The 24,134-nt window shown below is 44.0% G+C and overlaps 1 protein-coding gene across 1 annotated transcript in view; it reads left to right on the plus strand.

Moving 5' to 3' along the window:
* Positions 1 to 24,134, plus strand: part of CACNA2D3 (calcium voltage-gated channel auxiliary subunit alpha2delta 3) — an 899,902-nt gene that overhangs the window by 844,724 nt on the left and 31,044 nt on the right. The window contains exons 39-41 of the mRNA XM_027121113.1: positions 18,037 to 18,132; positions 19,614 to 19,809; positions 23,886 to 24,012. The gene's annotated coding sequence lies outside the window, so the exon portion shown is untranslated. The remainder of the gene's footprint in view (positions 1 to 18,036; positions 18,133 to 19,613; positions 19,810 to 23,885; positions 24,013 to 24,134) is intronic.

The following is a 24,134-nucleotide window of genomic DNA, read 5'->3' on the forward strand; positions in this document are numbered from 1 at the left end:
GTGTGTGTGTGTGTGTGTGTGTGTGTGTGTGTGTGTGTGTGTGTGTGCTTTTTACATCCTGTCTTTGAATCTTTTTATTGGGTTTTATCTAATATGAAATGCTTTTCCTATCAATTAGACAGGGCATTTGAAAGATTTATTTTTCATCCACATGGTTCTTCATTATTTACAATTCTCTGTGACTTGAGTTTATTTGAAAACTTGGGTATCTCACTTCTCAGACCAACATCCAAGTTGTTTCTATAAATAAAAAGCCTGGAGTCACTTAACCTAATTTCAAAGACTCCCCTACATGAAGTTAAATGGAATAGTCTGGAGTTTTCTGGTATTAATCTATGATTTTATTTTAAATAGTAGTATTATGTTGCCATCTTATTTTATCATAATTTTTTTATGTTCTGGGATCACTCTTGAAATGAGCAAGGTTATAATAATAAATGATCATTCTTAAGAATGCTAAGGCTTCTCTAATTTCTGCTTATTTTTATGAACACTCAGGACAATATTGTTTGGTTTTCTAACCTTATCATTTCAGGCCAGCCAAAGCTGCAACATGCTATTTGCAGTCCTGGGCATTGAGGCCATCCATCACGTAGCCTGGTGGGTCTTGACTTGGCCAGGAATGGGGTCATTCTGCACTGGGCTTTGCTCTTGATCAAGTATGTTGCTGTGAGTCAGACTTCTCTTAGAAAAGGCATGAAGTCATGTCCCCCCCCTCTGAAAATGTACTTCCTCCTTCACAGAGCTGAGAGCCTGGCAGGGGAACTCATGTGTATCTGAGTTCATTTCACAAACAGTTTCTGTTATTTGTGTGATTGTGAACAACTAGGGGCCGGGGCTGGGCTGGGTTTTACCCATTGTTGTATTCCCCACCCTACTTGGCACTGAGCTTTGTGATAGGAAGAACTCAGTGTTTTCTGAATGGAAATGAAATAGCTACCAACCTCTAGCAGAATATAACAACCACAATAAATGCAATGGAAAGAAAGAAGGAATGGAGCATTACTTTTAGGGGAAGGTATCATTTGTTCATTTATTCATGCATGCACGCGTTCATTCATTCATTCCTTTCTTGCCTTGTATCTGAAAGATTTTAAGGCAATGACGTAGGAAGACTTGAAGGCTCCAGCACATGAGCTAGGACCTGCAGAGTAGGTAAATTTGGGGTACAGAGGTCAGGAAGAAAAGGCAGGAGGAATAGCTTTTGCAAAGGCACAGAGGTTGGATGTTGAAGGTTTGGCTTGGGGAGGTGTGAGAAGTGTCCTCTGGCTGGAGCTTAGGGTCATAGAAGGAAGCAGTTAAACAGAGTCTGGAAAAGGAGCTGGAGTCCAGTCATGGGATTGTTGTCCACTGTCCTGCTCCAAGGAAACTAATGATGAATGAAGGATACAGCACAGTTAACCAGAGAGAACCCCACTCTGCAGTCAGGCAGTCCTGGGCACATGATTTCACATTTCTAACTATGCATTTGTAAAATAGAGTGCTAATAATGGTACAAGAGTGCAAGAGCATCGTGCAGGTTAAAGGTGGCTGGCATAGACAGGGATTGGCATATACTAGATGCTCAATAAGGGTCGGTTACCCTGTGTCCCCATTTCTAAGCAACTCTGATCAATATAATTGTCTTCTGATAAAGTACAAGTTAAAGACTATATCTTAGATATATTTTCAAATAGCAAAATATCTGATTTAATTTTTAAGAACCACAACGTTTGGTTGGTCATTCCTGGAGTAATCTGGTTACTTATTGATTAATGGTGTCCTATTTCTTTTCTTAGCAAATTCCTGGCCTCTCTGGTATTTTTCCCACACTTATGTCCTTTGAAATCTATCAGTCTGATCCACCTGAGCCCACCCTTCCCAATGCCCTCCATTGGGAGGCCTCCCAATGGCCTCCCTTAACATGCAGAAATTTCCCAATGCCCTCCATTGGCAGAAATTTAACATACAGAAATTTTTACTCACACCTGAGTTGCATTTTAAATTGGCCATTTGTACCTTCAGATTGAAAAATTAAAGGTCGTTTGCAAGCACTGCTTCCATCAAAATTTAATAGGCAGTTATTTTCCACATACACTTGGAAGTAAAAACAAAAGCCAAAGAGAAGTAGTTTTTGTCACATGGGTGCATTTAAAATTATATTTTAGCATTTTAATTATCCTTTTCAGAAAGCTCTCACTTTTTCTAATCAGTGAAACTCAGGCCCAATACAAAATTTTATCCACAATGAACAGTATAATATTCATATTTGCATTTCCTATATTAGATTTATCATTAAGTGGGAGACCCTTGTTTCCTTGGTCACATGATGATGAGGTAAATGTAAAATGCTTTGTGAATATTTTAAGCATTTAGATAATCTTAAGCAACAGCTGTGATCATTAGTGCTGTCACCAATATTTTGACTCTCCTTTTTCCACACATACGGCAAAACTGAATTTCCCTACTTCCAGGAAGCTAGGAGAGCCAAAGGACTTGTTTGGCCAGTGAAACATGAGTGGAAATGATGTGTCGCTTCCAGGTGGAAACCTTTACGAGCCAGGGAGTAACTTGCTATGTTCCCTTCCCTTGATGAGGTGACTACTGATGTTCCAGATGGTGGAGGCTCTAATAGCCTGTGCCACCCACATGGACTAAAATCCCCAGCCGTACCAAGTAGGACATGTGGCACAAGTGAGAAATAATCCTTTGTTGTTGTTGTGTAACTTTTTATTATGAGATAATTGCATATTCACATGCAGTTGTAAGAAATAGCTCAGAGATCCCACATACCTCCCATCCAGTTTCCCCCAATGGCAACATTTTACATAACTCCAGACCAATACCACAACCAGGAGACAGACGTGATACAAGCCACTGATTTGATTCAGATCTCACCAGTTTTACGTGCACTCATTTGTGCGTGCTTGTGCATGTGTTACTTAGTTCTATGAAATTTTATCACTTGTGAGACTTGTATGGCCACCACACCAGAGTCGAGATACAGAACAGTTCCATCACAAGAATCCCTAGCCACAGCCACCTCCCTCCTTTCTTCCTTTTCCCTAACTCCTGGCAACCACTAATCTTTTCTCCATATCTACAAATTTGCCGTCTTAAGAATATGTAAATGGGATCATACAATATGTAACCTTTACTTTTATTGTGGTAAAGTATAGAAAACATGAAATGTGCCACCTTAACCAGTTTTTAGTAAGTGTACAATTCAGTGGCATTAATTATATTCACAGTGTTGTGCAACCAAATGTGTAACCTTTTAAGGTTGGCTTTTTTTTTCACTCGGCCAAATTCCCTTGCAATCCATCCAGGTTGTTCAGGAAAGATACTGGGATGATAACACCCAATGCTCAGGTATATTAAGAGGAAGAAGAGGAAGAGGGAGGGGAGGAGGGAGAGGAAGGAGAAGAGGAAGAGGAGGAGGAGGTGGAGAAGAAAAGGAAAGAAGCAGCAGCAGGCACCGTGGAAGTTTTCCACCTGAGGTTTGGCTATTCGTCATCTTGAAATTTGGCCGCTGAGTGTCTCTGATGCTAATGGGAAGCTTATGAGAAGACGCTCATCCTGAATGAATTTAAAGTTCTTTGAGTTCAGTTGGTATTACTTAATCAAGATCCCTATACAAGACTATAGCCAATTAATGGAACTGTAGGTACTAAAACAGATGGTCCCTCTTTTCAAAAATGGAAAACACTCCTTTATGCCCCCCAAAGGTAAGCATCCTGTTACCGTCATGACCCTTGGAGATTTGGAAGCCCATCCCAGCTCCCAGCATGCTCTTCATCGAGCATCAGGAGCAAGAGAGGATAACCACTTGCCGGGAACTGTGCCAGGCTGTAATTCTCTCTTCAAGGAACTGCTTGCCAGGAGAGCTGCCCGTGCTGGTCATATTTTATTAGCTTCCACTCACCAAGCAGCTATTTGCGACCAAAAAAGTCTCCCCATTCTTAATTGGATTTGGTTTCAAGCAAATGAAATGGTGCCTTGCCACTCTCTGGCAGACAGAGTGGTTTCTCAAGGCATAGATTCGAGCTATAGAAAGGGAATTTAGAGAACCAGAGGGTGTAGGGCTTTGAGTCTGAGATGGAGCATGATGGGTGTAAGGATGTGCTCCACTCGGGCTGTTAAAGCCCCTTGGAGCTGTGAGGCTGGGAGCCTGAGTATCTTGATTCCAAGAGCATCTGTTTTTTCTCACCCACTTATTCAACACTGAGTGCCCGCTCGTGAACCAGACCTTTCCAAACTAGAGAGGCAAAAATTGTACCCTCACGTAGCTTGCATTATACAAGGGAAAGAAAGAAAGGTAACCAAGTCATATATAAGCAACTTTATGTAGTATGTTAGAAGGTGAGAAGCACTGTGGACCAAAAAAAAGGTAGAGCAGAATGAGGGGAATTGGGATTGTTGGGGGTGAGCAAGTGGTGGCATTAAGAAGGTGGTTTGGGCAAACCTAAGTGAAACTTGAAAGGGGCGAGGGGTTAGCCAAGAGTAGCTGCAGGAAGAACACTTGAGGCAGAGGGAATTGCTGGAGCAAAACCCAGAGGTGGGAGCTGCTGGCACATTCATGAAAGAACAAGGAACACAATGTGGCAGGAGTCAGGAGAGCAATGGGGGAGTGTCCGGACATGGGGTCAGAGGACAGATGGACCCTAAATCATTCCAGACATTGGGAAGACTCTGGCCTTTCCTCTGAGTGAAAGGGAGAGTCATTGAAATCTGACAAAATGTGTACCGCTTTGGTTGCTTTGCTGGGACCATGCCTTAGGGCACAAGGGTAGAAGAAGGGAGCCATGTTTGGAGGCTAGAGCTCCAGCCTAAGAAAGAGGTGGTCATGGCTTGGACTAGAACAGAGGGGAAGTGTTAGAAATGTCAGAATTCTGGATCTATCTTGAAGAGAGAGTCAGCAGAATTTACTTTCCCGTGCATTGGATGTGAGAAACAAGAGAAGGAGTAGAATTTACATGACTCTAAGGATTTTGGCCTGAGCAACTAGAAGGCTGAGCTGCGGAAGGCAGAAGGTAGAGCAGCTTTTGCAAGGGGGTCAGGAGTGAGTTTGGGATGTGCTGAATTTGTGACATCCAAGTGAAGGCAGCAGATGGATGAGTTTGGGGTTTGGAAGAGAAATCTGGTCTGGAGAAGTTGGGAGTTAGTGGCATATAGTGGTCACGTGGGATCACCAAGGAGAGTGCAGATGGAGAAGAGGTGAAGATTGAGCCCAGGACGGTCCAGGATGAAGAGCCAAATGAGATAACATATGGCAGAACACACATTGCACATGTGTGACACATAGTAGATGTTCAATGAATGTTACCTGTGATGGCTATATTTATGATTTTATTTATTGTATGCATAGTGCCTGCTTGCTTTTTGTATCAATCTAAGAAGTGATGTCCTTGAATATTTTTTTTTCTGGCCCTTCAAGAGTGCCAATTCAGTTCCCCAAAAGTCATTGCTGTGGCATAAATAGATACTTGTTAAAATTAGGAGGAAGTCTGAGACTACCCGTAGCGATCACTAACTATTTTCAAATATTTAAAGTGCAGCAGGCCCTGCATTAGGCCTGAGGAAGAGCACAGAGATGACTAGGAGGACACAACTGCTATCCTGAGGGTGTGTGCAGTCTGGTGGGAGCCACGGAACTATGTATTAAGTGTTACGGGGCTACAACTAAGTACAGAATAAAAAGAAAAGAAGTTTAATTATGAGTTCAGAGTTTAAGATAAGATGGTTAGTAAGTATGGGTGAACATGGACATTTATTCACACATATAGATCAGTACATATGTATGTTCATTGGCTTTTGGAACATGCAAACACGTAAGAAGTGTAAGCATCAGATGATTGAACTAATGGGCAGTTGTAGAGACTAGGCGTGGGAGCAGAGAGGCAAGTTCAACGATGTGTCAAACTGAAAAATCTGGGAAACAATGGAAAAGAGTTTTCAAAGAAAGGATTCAGGTCCCGCCCAACCTTCTTTGATGTTCTGCCAGCTTCCTTCAGAATCCCACACTCATTCACCTTGACCTGGGCCTCTGACTTTCACCAGTCTGAGGAAAATACTTTGATCTGCTTAAAAACAGGGTCTTGGAAAGGTGATGAGGTTCCAAGAGGGTTCTTGGCAGACAGTCCTTGCAGGCTGCCAACCTCCAAGGCAGTTTGGGGTCCTGCTGCTGTTGGCTTCAGCAGTGGCTCCTTGGTGAGGTCTGGAGAAGACTGCATTATTCTTAAATCCTGAATCAAGGGGGGAATTGGATCTCAGGGTGGAAAGTCGGGTTCCCGTTGGAAACTCTGATGTCACAGTCAAATTCGCTACCGTTCACAGTTGGGTTCCCCATTTGACAGCTGAGGCTTGAAACAGAATCCGTTTTGAAATCAGAAAAAAGGAGCACATTGGGCTGAATTTCAGGAAATGCCCTAATGATGAAATCTGGGAAATGGTAAACATGCATAGCAAGGGAAGTGGTAGGAGTCTCAAAGCTTGAGTCATTCAAAACCGTGTTGGAGACATCACTGGAAAAAAGTTGGGGGAGAAGGGGCCTTTCTTAGTGGAAAGTCCATGATGCCCCCCCCTCAATGTTATAGTGGCACATTTCTAAGAGCACTTCACGGAGACACTTCCAGATACGTGCTGTTTTCTTCTGCATCACACACTATCTACTTACAGCACAAATAAAGCACAGCACAAACTTTCCATTTTCTCATGTCCTAGTCATCATTATCTCTTCAAGTCAAAGTTCCAAAAACAGCTTCAGGAACAAATATGCTAAAAATAGCAAACTCTAGTTAATTACCAATCAGGTCCATAGATTATCTCATTGGAACCCCAGTCTGTCCCCTGGGTGGGCATTCTCTTTTTGTTGGTTAGATTATTGAAATTTAATGAGGTTATGATTAGCCTGCTCCCCTTCTCTGCCTCTCGAGAGAATTCAGGGACAAATCCCACCCCACGTTGTTGTGGTGTGTGTGTTTTTAACTTATGAAAATTCATTATATTGAAGGAAAACGTACAGTTTATTAGAAGATAAAAGTACTCCAAACCAGTTACCCAAATAAAATTTTCCTTTGCCTTAAAACATGGCCTTTCTCCCATGCTCTGGCATTTACATAAGATGTGGTCCTGGTTTGCTCCAAAAAACATCCCTCCTGAGTCGGGGATTGACACACTTTTCTGCCTCTCCTTAGATCATCAATAACCTCTTTCCTCTTGTGCATCTTCAGTTTTTCTCCAGTGGGTATTTCTCTACTCTACAAACCTGTTCAAATAGTTTCCATCCCAAACTCACTCCTGCCTTGTGCTAGATTGGTTTTAACCTCCTTCCCACTCTCTATCACATTCCTTTAACTTCTGAACTTCTTTATAAATGAAACATACACCATGTTCCTCCCTTTGTTTTCTCCTTAATGCCTTACAGGCTAGCTTCTTCCCTATCCTCTTTTGAGATGCTCGTGGAAGGCATCATTAAACTAAATGACCTCATTTCTGTCTGAAGAGCTGATCACCACAGCCTTTTTGAAACCCCCATCAAATGATGTTTCTGGAACACAGTAACTCTTTAGTTCTTCTTCTGTTTCCCTTTTTCTATCCTCTTTTGTAAATACACATTTCAAAGTGTCTATTTCCCAGCAACTTTATTGCTTATAAATACCCTTAGAAGACCATCCTGTCATTCCAAAGGCTTGACTTTTACTTCTGTATACATAATCCCCTAATCTGAGTCTTTTATCTTAAAAATTCTACTGAAATTTAGATCTTTGCATATGAAATTCCTATGAAAAAGAACAACCTAAAGAATTTACCAGCCACTTTTAATTCACTACACCCCAAACCAAGATCATTTTCCATGACCCCACCTTGGTAACACCATCCCAAACTCCTCCTGGGCTTGAATCCTTGAGGCATTGCTGACTCCTCCTCTCTTGCTCCTTATAGCCAGTAGCCTGTTAACTTCCCTATTCTGCCTCTTAAATGTATGCGCATCCCTTCCTTTTGTTTTCCACTGAGCTAGTTCAGATGCTCATCATTTCTCGCTAAGCTATTGTCACAGCATCCTGATTGCTGACAGTGATAAAAATAACTAATTTTTTATGAGAGCCTACTGTGTTGAGTCGCTGTGCTGAGCCGCCTGTGAATATCCACAACACTGTGAATTAGGCACTGCCGTGATCCCCACTTTACAGTGGGGAGCCAGCAGTTCAGAGGCAAAGTACATTTCCAAGGTCACATGATGTACATGAGGAAGAGCCATGACTCAGATTCATTTGAGTGTCAATGCCTGAGCTTATATTCCCAGTGCATATTGCTTCCCAACATAAATTTCAGCCTGATAGTCAAAGCTCTACAAAAGGTGGTCTTTTCCCAATTTTCCAACTTCCCAGTTTCCAGTTTATCCATTCCTTCCACTCTAGGCTACTGCTTTTGCAAAAGATGGTCCCTTTATACTGCCTTCCTTCCCATCACATCAACCTTTGAGACTTATCTAAAAACATACACCTTCCCAAGAAGACGCCACAGGTATCCCCACTTGGCATCAATCTCTCCCCCGTGTGCTCTACATGTAGTTTGTCTCAGCACCAGAGCAATGATTTGCCTGCCCTGGTTGTGTGCACACATGTCTGTGTCTCTCACTCGTGTCTGAAAAAGCAGGAGCCGTTGTTTAACTCTTCCCACCCCCTGCCTCAGTGCCTAGTGCAGTGTCTGGCACATGACAAGTCTTCCATAGGTTTTGGCAGAACTGAATAGCAGGCGTGTGTGCTTGGGGTTTGGATGACTAATGGTGGTGCCAGGTGGGGAGTGAGATGGTAACTGTGGTCAGTCTACTGCTTCTGAGGGTCCCAAAGGGTGTGTAGGCTTCATCGTCTACACAATGCACTTTGTACCGCCAACTTATAACTGGAGCCCAATGTTCACCTTCCATAAAGCTTTCTACTCAATAAGGGGCATTAATTCCCTCTGAAACAATTCTTTCTGTTCTTAAGCGCCACCAGCAATAGTGGCAGGAATAATAACAATGATAAAAGCTAACATCTACCAAACTTTGCATTTATAATTTCCGTTTGATCTTCAGGCTGAGGTGGGTACTACTATTTTCCCTCTTTTTCTGGATGAGAATATTGAGGTTCAGAGGACTGAGCCGCTTCCCAGGATCACTCAGCTAGTACGCGGTGAAGCCAGATGCAATCTGACGCCCGCCCACACTCTTAACCACCCAACCGCACCATCTCTCTAGAGGCCTGATGTTAATAAATGTTAGTTTCTCTTCCTCCCCCTCACCCCTCCCCCCCCCACTCAACCAGCAGAGTTGAGAAACAGCAGCCTTAGCTCGGCACAGCTGATGGTCCCTGGCCCTCTGCTTGTCCTCATGTGCCTGGGCAGGGCGCTTTTACAGCCGGCTGCTCGTGTGAAGTCGCCCACTCACATCCTGGTCATCGTTAATCCCCTCATTAAGCTCCTCGGGAGGAGGAAACAGTGGGAATGGCCATGGCTCTGTGCAGGTTGGGCTCCCTCGGAGATGGGACGTGAAGTCTTGGCACATCATTGGCCATGAGTCACTGGGAGCCCAAGCTGTGTACCAGGGAGGACGGCAGGAAACCACAGGCCCTGGTTGCGCGCTTGTGGCCGTAGTCTTTCGAGAGGCTGCATGACTGTGGTGGTTCAGCTGCTCCCCGATGGCTGCCCCCGACCCCCAGCAGCGCCGGGCCGTGTTTATCTTGGCCTGTTGGCGCATAGAACCCTTCCTGGCTGCGTCGGTGCTACTGAGGGAGATGCATCCGCTTCCTGAGGCTCTGCTCCCTGCTCTGGTAGCCACAGCCATTTTGTCCAGCTCCTTCCTGCTGTTGGGAGACATGTTTATGGGCAGTTGGGACCTAGGGACTCTTCACCTCGGCAACAGTTTCTCACCAAGCCAACAAATGGTCTTTGAAGTGGTCTTCTTTCCTGAGTGAACAGAACATTTATCCTCCAGCAACAAATGCCCTTTGTTTGGCTCCGAGGTTCACCCTGTCTTGATATGAGATGGTGCGTCCAACCTCAGTGCCACCCAGGAGTCTTCCACTCTCCTGCTGACATACCTCATCTCTTAATCCATTCCTACTGGACTCAGTGCGTGAGAAATTCAGTATCTGAAAAATTCTGTATCTGTCTTTTTCATTAAAAAAAAAAGTTCTCTCAACTTATTTAGCTGTTCGTATGTACACCATACTTTGTGATGCCCACAAGAGGGTGAAACCCAGTTCTAGTCATCAAGAACCTAGGGGAGACTTGAATAACTATGAAAAGTTGGGTAGTGTTGCACTATGATCAGAGCAAGAGTGGAGTTGGGTGTGAAAGGAAGCCCGCAAGTAAGTCTCGTCTCTATGGTGAAATGACCAGACAAGTTTCGTTATCCTCAACCATAGAGCAGTTGAACATGCGTGTCTCTCTCAGGGCTGCTTGCGAGGATTAAATGAGGCAGTGTCATATCAAGCAGTAGCAGAGTCTCTTACACTTAATTAACACCCCGTAACTGGAAGCAATTATTGTTTCTCACATTTAGGATGTGGAAACGTGCACAGGGCATTACCCTAATTTATAAAAGCCTCTTCCAAAATGAAACTGGACAAAATCAAGGTAGAAAACAGCTTCAGGGGTCCACCCAAAGCAAGAAAACTAAAGCAGTTTTTGCTGAGATAGCTATACAAAACTTAAATCATCGAGTTCTTTGTAGAAGCTCATCTGAACTTATCCCTTTGGGATCAAAGACAGATGGCAGAAAGTTTCCACTTAATCCAGCTTCCAAACCTTCCTTCTGCTGCCAGTCATGGAACCAGTCAGCCTCTCCACATTGAGAACACACCAAGAGAGGGCCCTGGGATGCTCTTCCATCACAGCCTGACCTGCAATTACTTCGTAGTTGGACATGGCTACCCCAAAGAGGTTCCAACCATGAATGCAGCTTCAAAGCACTTCGGCCTTGTAGACCATGAGATTGTATTTTTTTTTAACATCTTTGTTGGAGTTGTAATTGCTTTACAATGATGTGTTAATTTCTGCTTTATAACAAAGTGAATCAGCTATACATACACATATATCCCCATATCTCCTCCCTCTTACGTCTCGCAGCTCTGTTTACAGTAGCCAGGACATGGACGCAACCGAAGTGTCCATTGACAGATGAGTGGATAAAGAAGATGTGGCACATATATACAATGGAATATTACTCAGCCATAAAAAGAAATGAAATTGAGTTATTTGTAGTGAGGTGGATGGACCTAGAGTCTGTCCTACCGAGTGAAGTAAGTCAGAAAAAGAAAAACAAATACCGCATGAGATTGTATTTTAACATGTCACCCAGAATTCTGATTCTACTTCTATCCCTACCTGGAAACTCACTTTTTCCTCTCAGGTTGCATCCTACAGACTTTGAAAATACTGAATGATAGCTACCCTGGCTCATATGCTCTGAGGAAAGGCTTGCACTCTGGCCAGGCCAGTTTGAACGCAGAGCCACAGTACTGATTTCTGAACCTCCCCTAATGTGTCTGTTTGGCACCTTATATATTTTTGCCCAAGGCTAAGGTCTGTTCTCATTTTCTCTAGATCTTTTTATGCATCCCTAATAACTGCAAGTTGATGTAGTCTAAACACTTGAATTTGTAGCAGCTGCAAGCTTACCTATTTGAAGTCTGTGGGTGAGACTTGGTCCTTGGAGGACATATCAAAAAGCAAGGCACTGAAGTCGTGAGAAGTACCTAAGGTTTTTTTCTTTTTTAAGTGAAAAGACTGAACTCAGCATATATCTTCATTCTTCAAGGTTCTGACCTGGTCCAGATGTTTTCTGCTTTGTCCAACATTTTCAGGCTTCTTTTCTGTGGCCATAGGTGTACAGAGTATAGATTTGACTTTCCTTTGAATTTCCTACCATTAATAAGGCTCAGGGTCAATATAAAATATGCATTGAATATCTAGGTACATTTTTCAGAAAGCACTAACATTATTCTTTATGAAACACAATGTTTGGTGTACTTGGAAAAGTTTAGCTTGTTTAGAATATGCACCTTTAAGGAAGCTGAATATTTCTTCCTTGATTCCTTCCCTCCCTCCTTCCATCCATCCATCTAGCCATTTCTCCATTCAACACATGTGTACACACTTACGTTAAGCATCTTGGCTCACATTTATGTGAGCCAAGCAGTGAGCTAAGTATTAGAGATTTAAAACAGAATAACACACAACCTGAGTTTTAATCTAGTAGGGACGAAAAAGATGTAAAGTTAAACTGGGAAAATGATGTAAACAAAGCATGAGTTCATTGGAAGAGTTGTACTGACAGATGGGGAAGAGCTTGCTTATAGAGTCAGACAGACCTGGACTTGAAGTTAGCCCTACCACTAACTAGCTCTGTGTCCTTGGGCAGGTTATTTAACTCTAGTAAGACTTGCTTTCCTAGTCTTAAAATGGGGATCACAATAGTATCTACTTCATGGAATTGTAGTGAGGATTTCTGAATGAAATGAGATCATCACGCAAAGCATTGAGCACAGTTCTCAGCACTTAGTAGGTACTCAACTTTTCTATCATTAGAATTAGAGATAATGTCTGAGAAAACCTTACTGGAGAGTTAACATTGGCCTTGACCTTGAATAATGAGTAGAGATTTGCCAGGTAGAAAAGGGGGAAAGATATTGCAAGCAGAAGGAATAGCACGAATGGCCTGGAGTCATGAATGTGTGTGACATGGTAGGCGACAGTCAGTGTGGTCAGACAGAAAGTATATGTGGGTGAGAGTCAGACTGGATGAATAGGGCAGAAGAGTTGGAGAAGAACCTTGTATTCCATGGTAAACTTCATGCTTTGTACAGTAAACAATGAAATGTAGCAGGGTAGTACTCCAGAAGTAAGGGGATGGAATCCTGGAGCGGGGGGAGAGGAACAAGAAACAGTTTCTTAGCTGTCAATTAGCCTCCTAAGCTCCTAAGCTTTAAGTTTTGTTGTCCACCCTCAAAACCTCAACGACTACCAGATATTTTTCAAAGTAGACCAAGGTATTTGGCAAAAGATTCAGTAGGCCTCCTGCCTTTCCTCTTCCTCTGCCACTGCAGACACACCTTCGTGGTCTTCTCTGATGCAAGTAATGAAGGGCTGAGAATTGGGGATTCTGGAGTCTCTGGGTAACACTAGTGGGATAATGGTTGAACAAGATGGTCTCCAGGGTTCTTCCAGTTTTGAGTCACAATTCCAAGCCACAAAGATTCACCAACCACCTAAATTAAGTAATAGGTTCAAGGTCACACAGTGAGCAAATAGCAGAGCCATCGTTTGAACCCAAGTCATCTAGTCCTAGACTCTGCTCTTATTTCTTTCAAACCTTATTCTGTCTCTATGCTATTATGCCCAACAATTCTGTTCAGGACAAGGATAATGTTCCCTGCTTGTTGTCATTTGTATTTTAAGGACTGCAGTTGTTCTCAAATTCAGACTTAGAATTCAATTTGAGAGCAAGTGGGTTTTGTGGTCTGTTTAGTTAAAATTCTAGAACACAGAGTCTTCAGCTTTTTTTCCTTAAGGACTAGGGCTTGCTCTGAAAAGCATCATGGGGCTGAACCCCATTCAAGATATGGGAGTTGTTTACAGTAAATCTTCCCCTGTACTGTGGGTGGGCCTCTAGGCAGGAGGGCCCTGGGGAGGAAATTCATTGGTCTCACTTGCCACGCTCAGGGTGGCCAGAGTCCATTATTTTGCAGCACAGGTGAGGATGAGAGAGACGGTGAGAGGGGGTTGGGGGGGGAGAGAGAGAGAGAGAGAGTGTGTGTGTGTGTGTCTGCCTGTAATAAAGTGCATCAGCTTCAAGCAAGGCTTCTTCTCCTCTTGGAAGTTCAAAGTGCAGAGGTGACATATCCTGTTTTAAATTGAGGATGGTGTTTTCAAATACGTTAAAATAGCGCTTATTATCAAAGGGTAAAAAGGAATATGCTTAAAAGTATTAATACCTTATTGGCTTAGAGGCACCTCACCGGCTTTAAAATGCTTTCTTGGCATGGAGTGTAAATGTTATTGGCTTTGAACTCACCCCTGAATTATGCAAAGCTTTTGCCCCTCTCTTGACTGCCAAATGTCTCTGAGTCCCCCTCAGCAGTGTCTCGCTGAGAGGCCACACTGCCAGAGACCATCGGGCGGCTGTAAAATCTGACAGCGAGTGAGGGAATCCAAATCTATTTCTTATTGAGTAGCCAGGATGCTTGGGTAACTCCACAGCCAGCCGTAGATCGCTTTAATGGACGGCAAGGGACATGTCATCTCGGTAGCATCTGCATGGAGTATCTTCCCGGACCAGTCTAGGCTGAGGAAGGTCCAGGTGTGGCTGTGCTCAGATGTGAGCAAAGCCCACCACCCCACAAATCCTGGGCTTTTCTAGGACCTCTTCTATCATGAACTTGGTATCTCAATCTTTGGAATTTGAGAATTGACTTAAAAGGTAACTTTCTGGTACCAAGCACTCTGCTCTCCTTCTAATGCTGAATTCACTTCATTATCCAAGCTCTTTAGTCTCTTACAGTAAATAATTGTCCACAGCTGTTGCGAGTTGGTTTATCCTCCAATAAAGGTCAGGATGGCTGACTAGACATCAGAGGAAAAACTTCTAAAATTTGGTGTTTAGACTAACTTACATCTATGTTTATCTCTTTTGTGTTTGTTGTAACTAAATAGGCAAGTGTGGGTTGTGGTTAAAACATGACCAGGCAACCTGGATGTCCTGGTTTTCTTTCTTGTTCTAGTTAATTCTGATGCATGTGAAATTCTCTCCATCATCCTATGCCTCAGTTTCCCCAGCTGTCACACATAGATCAGCAGTCACCGTTTTCTTACGCAGACTTCCTCAGGGAGGTTAATGGGGATCCACTTGTCCATAAGCTGTGAAAGCAAATACTGGAGACCAGTTTTCTTTACAAGACAGAGGGAGGGCCAATCCATCTCCATTGCCTGACGAGCTTCACCTAAAGCCGAATCAGTCACAAACGCAGGACTGCTGGAGCTCACAATGAAGACAGAACTGCTCCACGTGAAAGTTTACCTTTAACATCAGGAGGCCGAAGAAGCAAAAAGAAACCCTGTCCCAGCAGGAAGTGGGATCCTTCGGTGCATTCCATTTCCCGGGGAACTGAGAGATGAGGGAAGGCTTCTGCCACATACGTTTCCAGATGGGATTTCTGGTCTTGGCTTGTGGTGGGGCCCACACAGGCTCTCCAGCTGTGTCCTGGGATCTCTAGCGGGAGGCCTAGCAGCAAGATGAAGCAGGAGATATCCTCCCAGGGATAAAAATTTATTAGGTTAAAACCTAATGCAAACACAAGTTTCTCTGGAAACACCAACACAAGGAGCAAAAGGATAAGCAAAGATGATTCCAAAGAAAATGTGGCCCATTGCGATGAATGGTTAGGGAGGAGGGGAAGCAAACTGTGGCAAACTGTAGGCTGGGAACAAAGAACAAGAATCTGAAGGTTTCTACAAAGGAAGCCCCTGACCCCCCCAGTTGGACACATTATAATCTCATGCCTAGAATATTTCTAAGGCTGCTGAATAGGCCTCTCTGACCTCAGTCTCTGATCTGTTGAATAGTTCACTTTCATCATCAGGCTAATTTGGGTATACAGTAGGAGGAGCATGGTATAAAGTAGAACCTCGTGGAGTCAGACAGACCTGGAACTATAAGAGTTACCTAAGGGGACTTCCCTGGCGGTCCGGTGGTTGAGACCGCCTTCCAATGGAGGGTGTGCGGGTTCGATCCCTGGTCAGGTAGTTAAGATCCCACATGCCTCTCTCGGCCAAAAAAACAAAATGTAAGACAGAAGCAATATTGTAACAAATTCAGTAAAGACTTTAAAAAATGGTCCACGTCAAAAAAAAATCTAAAATAACAGTTATTGAACCTCACTGGACCTCAATTTTCTTACCTGTAAAATGGGGATAATAATACTATCCCTTTGTAGGACTCTTATGAAGATTGAATGAGATATTGCCTGCAAGGTACTTAGTATACTACCGGGCACATCAGAATCCTTCAATAAATTGTAATTGTTACTCCTCCCAGCACCATCACTTCCCAGCTTACAACCCTTTCATCACTCCCCATGGCATAAAGGCTGAGCTCCTTGTGTACAAACTATGGCTCCAGCTGGCTTTCTAGACCAATGCTGTGCAGTAATGGAAATGTTCTCTCTCTGTGCTGTCCAGTAGAGAGTAGTGTCCGGTAGCCACTGGCTACATGTGGCCACTGAGCACTTGAAAAGAGTATGACTGAGAAACAGAATGTTAAATTTTTTTTAATTTTAACTTATTTAGTTGTAAATAGTCACGGGCAACTACTATATTAGACAGGGCAAGTCTTAGCCTTTTGCATTTCCCTCGGAAAGCATCCATTCTAGCCAAATGGATTTTTTCACCTCTTGCTTTTTTCTTCTAAACCTTCAAGTCTACAGGGTGCTGCATACAGCTGTGTGGTTTGTGCACTGCAGAAAGATGCCTAGCTGAGGGGAAAGTAGGACCTGAAGCTGAGTCAGTGCTTGGCTTATCAACATGCTTGTCCTGATGTGGGGCTATGTCTGCAGGGAGGTTGGGCCATTTTTTCTAACTCACCTACCCAGAAGGGGAGCCTTACTCAAAGGTGCCTTTATGCCAGCAGTGTCCCTGTGTACCTGTCCTCCTGCTTATTACCTCTCTGGCCAAAACTATCTTGTCTTATGAGACTAGCCCAAACTCCTGCTCACTCACTAAGCTTCTTCCTCCTCTAATCTTCCAGAAGTTTCTTCATCTGTGAGACAAGGTGGAGGCCAGTGGCTAAGAGTTCGTGTGCCTAGTTGGAATCCCTACTTTGTCACCTATATGTGACTTTGGCCATGTTATTTTCTCTCTCTAACTATGTATTCCAGCTATACAATGGGACAACAACAATAGCACTTCTCTCGTAGGATGGTTTTAAGAAGTAAATGACAAAGTGGTTAGTTTCGTAACATGGTGCCTAGCTTAAAGTGAGGGTGGATCCCATGTATATACTCATTCTTTCAATAAATATTTATTGAGCATCTACCACATGCCAGACACCTTGTCAAGCTCTGGAAATCCAATGGTGAGTAAACACAGATAAAACCCTTGACCACCTAGAGGTATGTGGGGATACAGGTGATATTTCAAATGATGACACAAACAACTGTGGTACTTCAGTGGGGACAAGTCCAAAGGAAAGATTCCTGGTGCTGTGAGAGCCTGTGGTAGGTTTTCTCCTACTCAAGGAGGTCAGAAAAGAGTTTTCTGAGGACAGGATTCTTGAGCTGAAATTGGAAGGAGGGTGAGTAGGTGTTGGCTAGTTGAAGAGGAGAGGGAAGGGTGTTCCGGGCATGGGGAACAGCATATGCAAAGACCTTTGTGGGGTGGGACTGAAGAGCCCCCAGAGGGAAAGAAACAGAAAGGACAAGATGGGGCATGGTATGAGTCCAGGCTGCAGAGGTCAGAGGGGCAGCCTGGGCAGGGTCTTATAGGCATTGGAGGAAGATCAGAGGAGTGTCATCATCTGTTTTTCTTCTCCACGAGACCTCTCTGGCTTTAATGTGGAGAACTGATCAGACGTTACACAGGGTAGGAGTAGGTAGATCTGGAAACTACTGCAGCCCTCCAGGCCAAAGGTGGTGGTGGGGAAAGAGACCCCGAAAATGTTTGGATTTGAGAGCTATTATTATGTTCCTCTCATCCAAGAATTAATGACATACTATTTTTTGATGGTTAACACAGTTACGTGTTTCTATTTTCTCAAGTCTCCTATCACTGTCTGAAATGCTCTCCTCTGTCATTCTAATTAGAGGATAAAATCTTTGTAGGCAAGAGTTCTTTTATATTGATATTTTATTTGTATAACTTGCCTGGCACCCTGCTTACAGTAACTGTAAAAGGAATATTTGCTAAGGTGTTTTCTGAATTTCATGTACTAGTGAGAAGGGCAATAGTATGAGTGGCTGAAAATTTGGGAGGGTTGTGGAGTATGAGATGACAGAAATCTCTTTTTATCTGTGTTACCAGAGGAACCATGCAAAACCACCAAGGAAGACAAAGTACACAGTTACCCCAACTGGAGGAGGACTTCTTTTCCAGATGGGCAAGCCTTACCTGAGAGAAGTAAGTAAAACCAGCATGACAATACTTATCCCCCAATGTACTTGCAATGAAAGACAAGACCTAAAAGTGATCTTCACATGTGCTCTACATTACAGAGGTTGGTGAAACAACACAGAATAGCTCATTCTTCTTTCTTATTCTCTTCTCAACTTCAAACTTTTAAATACTTTAGTTTTTTGTTTTCAGGGGAAAGCAGTAGAAATCCCAACTCAGGGTGACTTAAGTTAGAAAGAAATTACTCTCTCAAATAATAGGTGGTCCAGAATCTGGGTGTTCTCCAGGAACGTCCATGAGCTCAACTATGTGGCCAAGGATGAGATGCTTGCCCATTCTGTCCTGTAGAGCATCAGCCTCAAACCAAAGCTGATTCCCTTCAAAGTCGTAAGGTAAGTAGGGTAGCCCAGACAGGGTCTTGTTGGCATGGAAGGGAAAACTCTAGGGCAGCAGATACAATAACACGCATCCTTTCCATCTCTATTGGAAGAAATGGAAAGTTTATCCCCATGCCACAAACTTAAACTCATCCCCTTCAGTCTGATTGGGTCAAAAAAGGCCATGCGCCTGTTCCCAGACTAATCACAATCTCCATGAAAACTCCCGTTCTCTGACTGACTTAGAATAAGATTGATTTACCCCTGGAGCTGAGGTTAGAGAGGTTTCACGAGCAAAACTGGGTGTGCATTCACAAGTGAAAAAGGGAAAAAGGTGTTGGAAAGGCGACAGCTTCCTAGGATGAGCTGCTCTCTAGCAAAACGAGATGATTTTATAACTCACTCCAGTTCCACTTCATTCATCCATCCATTCGTCCACTCACTCATGAATATTTATTGGGTGCTTACTCTGCACTGGCTCTAGGCAAGCTTATTGAGGCATCTCAAGAATTTTTCAACTACCTCTGCATATATTTTTTCATTCACTTGCCACATACGGAGGCAAGTAGCCATATAAGAGACCAACCTATTCACGTGGCACATTTTTAAAAACCCATGCTTCTAACACTCAGTTTTTACATTCAGATCTTCATAAATCTGGATTCCAACAGGACCAGGTCACGATATCATTTTGGACCATTGTCAAGGAGGATTTATGATGGTTGTGTGCATGACCCAACCATATGCTGTGTCTGTGGAAACACTTGGGTTAGCCTGCTTTAATGTATGTATTGATGACAAAGAAAGTTACACCATACCCCAGGAAAAACACAACATGAAAACATTCCCCAATTTATCAGTGAACAGCCTATAGAAATAATGGCCTTCTTGGTAAAATCAAGACATGATGAAAAATAATTAATAGATACTTCTTGAACAAGACATAACAATCAGAGGATCTGGAAGCCAGCTGTCATAACATTTCTTGAGAAGAAGGTGCATTTTATTGGCTCCGTGAAACCTGTGCCTTTAGGCCCCTTAGCAAAAGGCCAGGAAATGCAGACCCGACCCACAGATAATGCTGGGTTTTTTGTTCTTATATCCTTTCAGCACAGAGCCCAAGTCTTGGGAAACAAGGTGTGATTTTCTGAACTGAACTGATCTTTTCCTGTGCCTGATCTGAGAAATCTTGAGTGTCTTTCGTGGTGATCTGAGAGAATGGGATCCCTTATCTTCACACCCATAAATCACTCAACTTCGTGGATGAAGCTGGGAAAGAAGCCTACAGGATATATATGTTATGTAGGTAGGCACAAAGATTAAACAAAATACTGCATATAGAGAATACCAGTAAGGGAAGGGGATGGGGAGAGGGGTTGACTACAAAATGGCAGCGTGAGGATATTTTTTAGAAAGATGAATCTGTTCTATATCTTGACAGCGGTGGTGGATACATAGCTGCGTGCACTTGTCAAAAGTCATAGCTCTATACGTCAAAAAGAGTTACCTTTAATATATATTAATAAAAAGTAAATAAAATGCCCACACACAATTTTTAATTAATAAATCCCCAAGTGCCAAGCTAGATTTTCATAATAATAATTTAAAAATACAACCCCCAGCTTCAAGGAGGTAATCGTTTTGGGGGACAGACATGTAAAATGTTAGCTTCTTACCATCTCCATAAAAGGTCTTTTCACATACACTCAGCTCTCTGCTTCTCAGATTTGTCACTCTCCTGGCCCCTCTGCACAGGCTATTCCCGTTGTCTGGAATATTCTTCTCTGTTTTTCCCTGCAGTTGGTTAGTTCCTCTTGACCTCTTGGATCTCAGCTTAGTCACCTCCTCCAGGAAGCATTTCTGGACGGCCTCTTCGCCAGGCTCAGGTGTGCGTTCCTTTTGGGCCCTCCTCAGCACCTCCCGCCTGTGACTCTGCTTACATGCCTGGTGCTTCCATGGATTGTGGGTTGATGAGGGTGGGAACTCTGAGTCTTGTTTGCTTGTGTAGCCAGCACCCAGGACAGTGCCTGGATGGTAAGTGCATGATAAAGTTGACAGTACGTAATGAAGAGTAGAGAAATAATTTTTAGTGGATGACAGGTTAATGGCAGGATGATAGAGAGATTCTAAGTGAAGAATAAATAAGGCCCACCCTGACATCTCTACTTAGTTGTGGTTCTTGACCTTGGCAAGTAACAGGAGCCAACTTGAGCAAACTTACACAAAATAGAGACTTTATGGACAGGATATCAGAAGAACTCTGAAACTCAAAACTCATTGGGTTACACGAAAAAATAGAACCAGCAACTGAATAGCTTTTGGAGACCGAGACAGCATTTTTTCTCCACCTCTAATCTCCTTTTTTTTTTTTCCTATGGCTCAATTTCATTCCTCCCTCTGATCCAACTTCATTCTCCTCTGTCCCTGGTGCACATGTTGGAAAAAGCCCACCCAAGAACTCGATGTCCCTTTTCCTTGAAAGGAACTAGTCCAGACTAATTGCTATCTGTAAATCCCAACATCAAAATCCTGGAAGGAAGAATTCAGTTGTTTCACTTGGGGCCAGATCTCTACCTACACATCAGACAATGCTGTCAGGGTGTGGATTCCCATGGCACACACGTGGCTGCCAAGTTGACTCTGCTCTTAGAGAAGGAGTGTTATTTTGGGGTTGAGCAGACATGCCAATTGGCCACCACTGTTATGACAGACAGACTTATTAGGTGACCCCATGATCTTCGTCTCCTGGTGTTTGTGACCTTGAGTGTGGGCAAGGCCTGTGACATGCTTTTATCCAGTAGCATATGACAAAGGTGATATATGTGATTACAGGTATATGATTTTGTAACATAAGGTTGTAGCATCCATCTTGCTGCAGTCTTCCCCTCCCTTAATTTGAGGTGGCAGGTGATCATGTTGGGAGACCCTACATGCTAGGAGCCGAGGATGGCCTCTGGTCAACAGCCATCAAGAAACATTAAGTCCTCAACGCTATGGCCGCAAGAAACTAAATTCTGTCAACAACCTGGATGAGCTGGGAAACGATCCTTCCCTAATCGTCTCAGATGAGATCACAGCCCAGCCAATACTTTAACTGCAGCCTCGTGAGATCTTACTTGGAGGGCCCATCTAAACCATGCCTGGAAATTCTGACCCACAGAAACTGTGAGATAATTAAACGTAAGCTGTGTGGAGCTGCTAAGTTTGTGGTGATACTGTTACACAGCAGTCAAAAACTAATAAAACCACACAATATTTTTCAATTAAAGGTACATAAAAAGGGTCACAATTTCTCTGTAAAAACCTATAAAGTAACCTTCAAACTAAGGCCACACTGTTCTGGGTGGTCAAAGAATGGCACAAGAGCCACCCCTGATGGTCAGTTGCAGAGGTGCTCTGAGCCGTCAGCAGGAAGTCACACAGTAGAGGAGGTTTAACGTTGATCCCCCAGCCCCTGCCAGGATGCAGATGTTTTCTCTTGGGAAATTTGTTCTCAGGACATGGAGTGGTGAGCTCACATGGGGGCTTTGAGGTATCATATTTAAATGCCAGCCTCAGGAGTTCACAGTGGTAGGGAGCCCAGAGGCAGCAGGTAGGTGGCCCAGGGAGAAGTGTGAGGTGGGGTAGCAGGAAGGGCGAGGCAGCCAGAAGTGGTGTTCTGTTCTGGAGTGGTGTCTGCGGTGTAGCTTTACTCTGCCTGAGCTAATGGTGGGCTCAAAGATACTGATTTCTGACGCTGCTAAGTTGGGAGTGCGGGGAGGGTTTCGGTGTTGCACACGCCTGCTTCAGGGCACAGGTCTTCATCTCTCAGCTCCAACTTTAGTTACCATAGGAAAGAGAGCTAGTTTCTTCTCTTCCCACGGAGTAGGGAGTGACTGTAATGCTGGAAATATCCACAGGATTGTCCCAGACTTTACTGACAAAAATTGCCTATGATGCTTGTTAAAACTCCAGATTTCCAGAACTCTCCCTTGGAATTCCTGCTTCAGTTGGTCTAGGCTGGGCCCAGGAATCAGGTCTTTCATCAAGCCCTCATGTGACTTGTGTCTTCAGGGCAGTTTGGGAAACTTCTGTACATGACTGTTTGTGGAGTTTGTCCAGCATGATGTCAGTGGTTCTTACCCTATGCTGGAGAGGTGGCCGCATTCCAAGATTAGAATATGATGCCCATTTGAGCCCCCACCCCTCCCCCAACCCTGAGTACTGCATAGAAAGCTCAGAGAAGCCCTACAGCAAAGGATCCGTAGATACACTTCCCAAAGGGACTGGGTCAGGAGACTGCCCTAACTATCCCCATTGCCCACCCACACACCCGAGGAAGGTACCCTCCAGGAGGGCGTCTTCCCGCTAAGACTCTTGGGGAAATAAAACACATGCACCAAAATCGATGTTCACAGACAGAATGCACCTGAACCTTCATGGTCTGGGGGAAGTCAGCCAAAACCCCTCACCCTTCCTGCCCTGTTTGTCCTTGTTTCCTCTGGACCAGGCAACCCAGTCAGGCTGGCTCCTGTCTTGGCTTTCGTCGCTTTTTCTTCCTCATCAACCCGCTACCCTCCCCACTAAAACGCCATCCTTAATAAGCCCATCTGCTCACATGCTCCAGTTCTGCATGACACCTCTGTTGGAAAGGGCCGGCGGAAGCAGCCTCACTTCCCCTTGGTGTACACCAGGAGAACTGTGAACAGGGGAGGGAGCCCAATGTGATCTTGTGAGGCAGTGGAGGATGAAGCCTGACTTTCAGGAAAAGCTCTTTTGGCTTCTGAGCTCTCTTCTGTCTGGCTTTGCCCCTCCTTCTCTGGCCAGTCCTTCTGGATGCTGGCTGTGGCCTCCCTGAGACCAGGCCAGCCAGCCCTGAAATATGTGCTATAAGGGCATGTCCAAGGACAGGCAGGAATTGACAGCCTCTATTCAACAAATGGACCCAGCACAGCTCCTGGCAAATAGAGGTGCTCCAGACCCCATAAAACCACATGGCTATTTGGTCTCCAAGAGGCATGGCTTGCATAAACACAATTAATGAGTCAAAAGTAATAAAAAGGAGCAGAGTTCCTTTACTCCTGTATTTTGAAAATAAGAAAGAAGATGCAAATCCTTGCAATACTTACTACAATCCCATTTCTTGTCTTCTACCTTCCCCAGACCCTGCAGCTACACTAGAACCACCCCAGCCCCCAGCAAACACAGAAACACACACTCACAGCACATACACGTCGTGCATGTGGACACAGCATACACATCCAACATGTACACGTGAACATACCCCTGCCGTACTCTGAGGATGGCAGCTTTCCTCCCTCCTCTCCCCCTACCCTGGGTGCTTTATTGTGGAGACTGACTCAGCCTCTCCCACCCTCTAAGTCAGATTCTGTTCTCTCACAGAGGATGCCTGAGGGAGAGAAACGGAGGACCCACCGTAGGATTCTCTCCACCGAGCTGAGACAGGAGATGGACCTGTGAATACTTTTCAGCCCATTTATCCCATTACGTGCGCCATTATTACAGGCAGGTGAGAAATCAGGTATAGCCAGCTGCTTAAAGACAGAACATTCTGATACCTGGAGGTGAGAAAACTAAACTTTGCTTCCACTAGACTGTGAGCTCTCTGGTAGGTGGCCCTGTGCCCTGTGG

This window comes from Aethalodelphis obliquidens, unplaced genomic scaffold (genome assembly GCF_003676395.1).
Source record: "Aethalodelphis obliquidens isolate GAN/ISIS:26980383/991018 unplaced genomic scaffold, ASM367639v1 scaffold22, whole genome shotgun sequence".
Classification (NCBI taxonomy): Eukaryota; Metazoa; Chordata; class Mammalia; order Artiodactyla; family Delphinidae; genus Aethalodelphis; species Aethalodelphis obliquidens.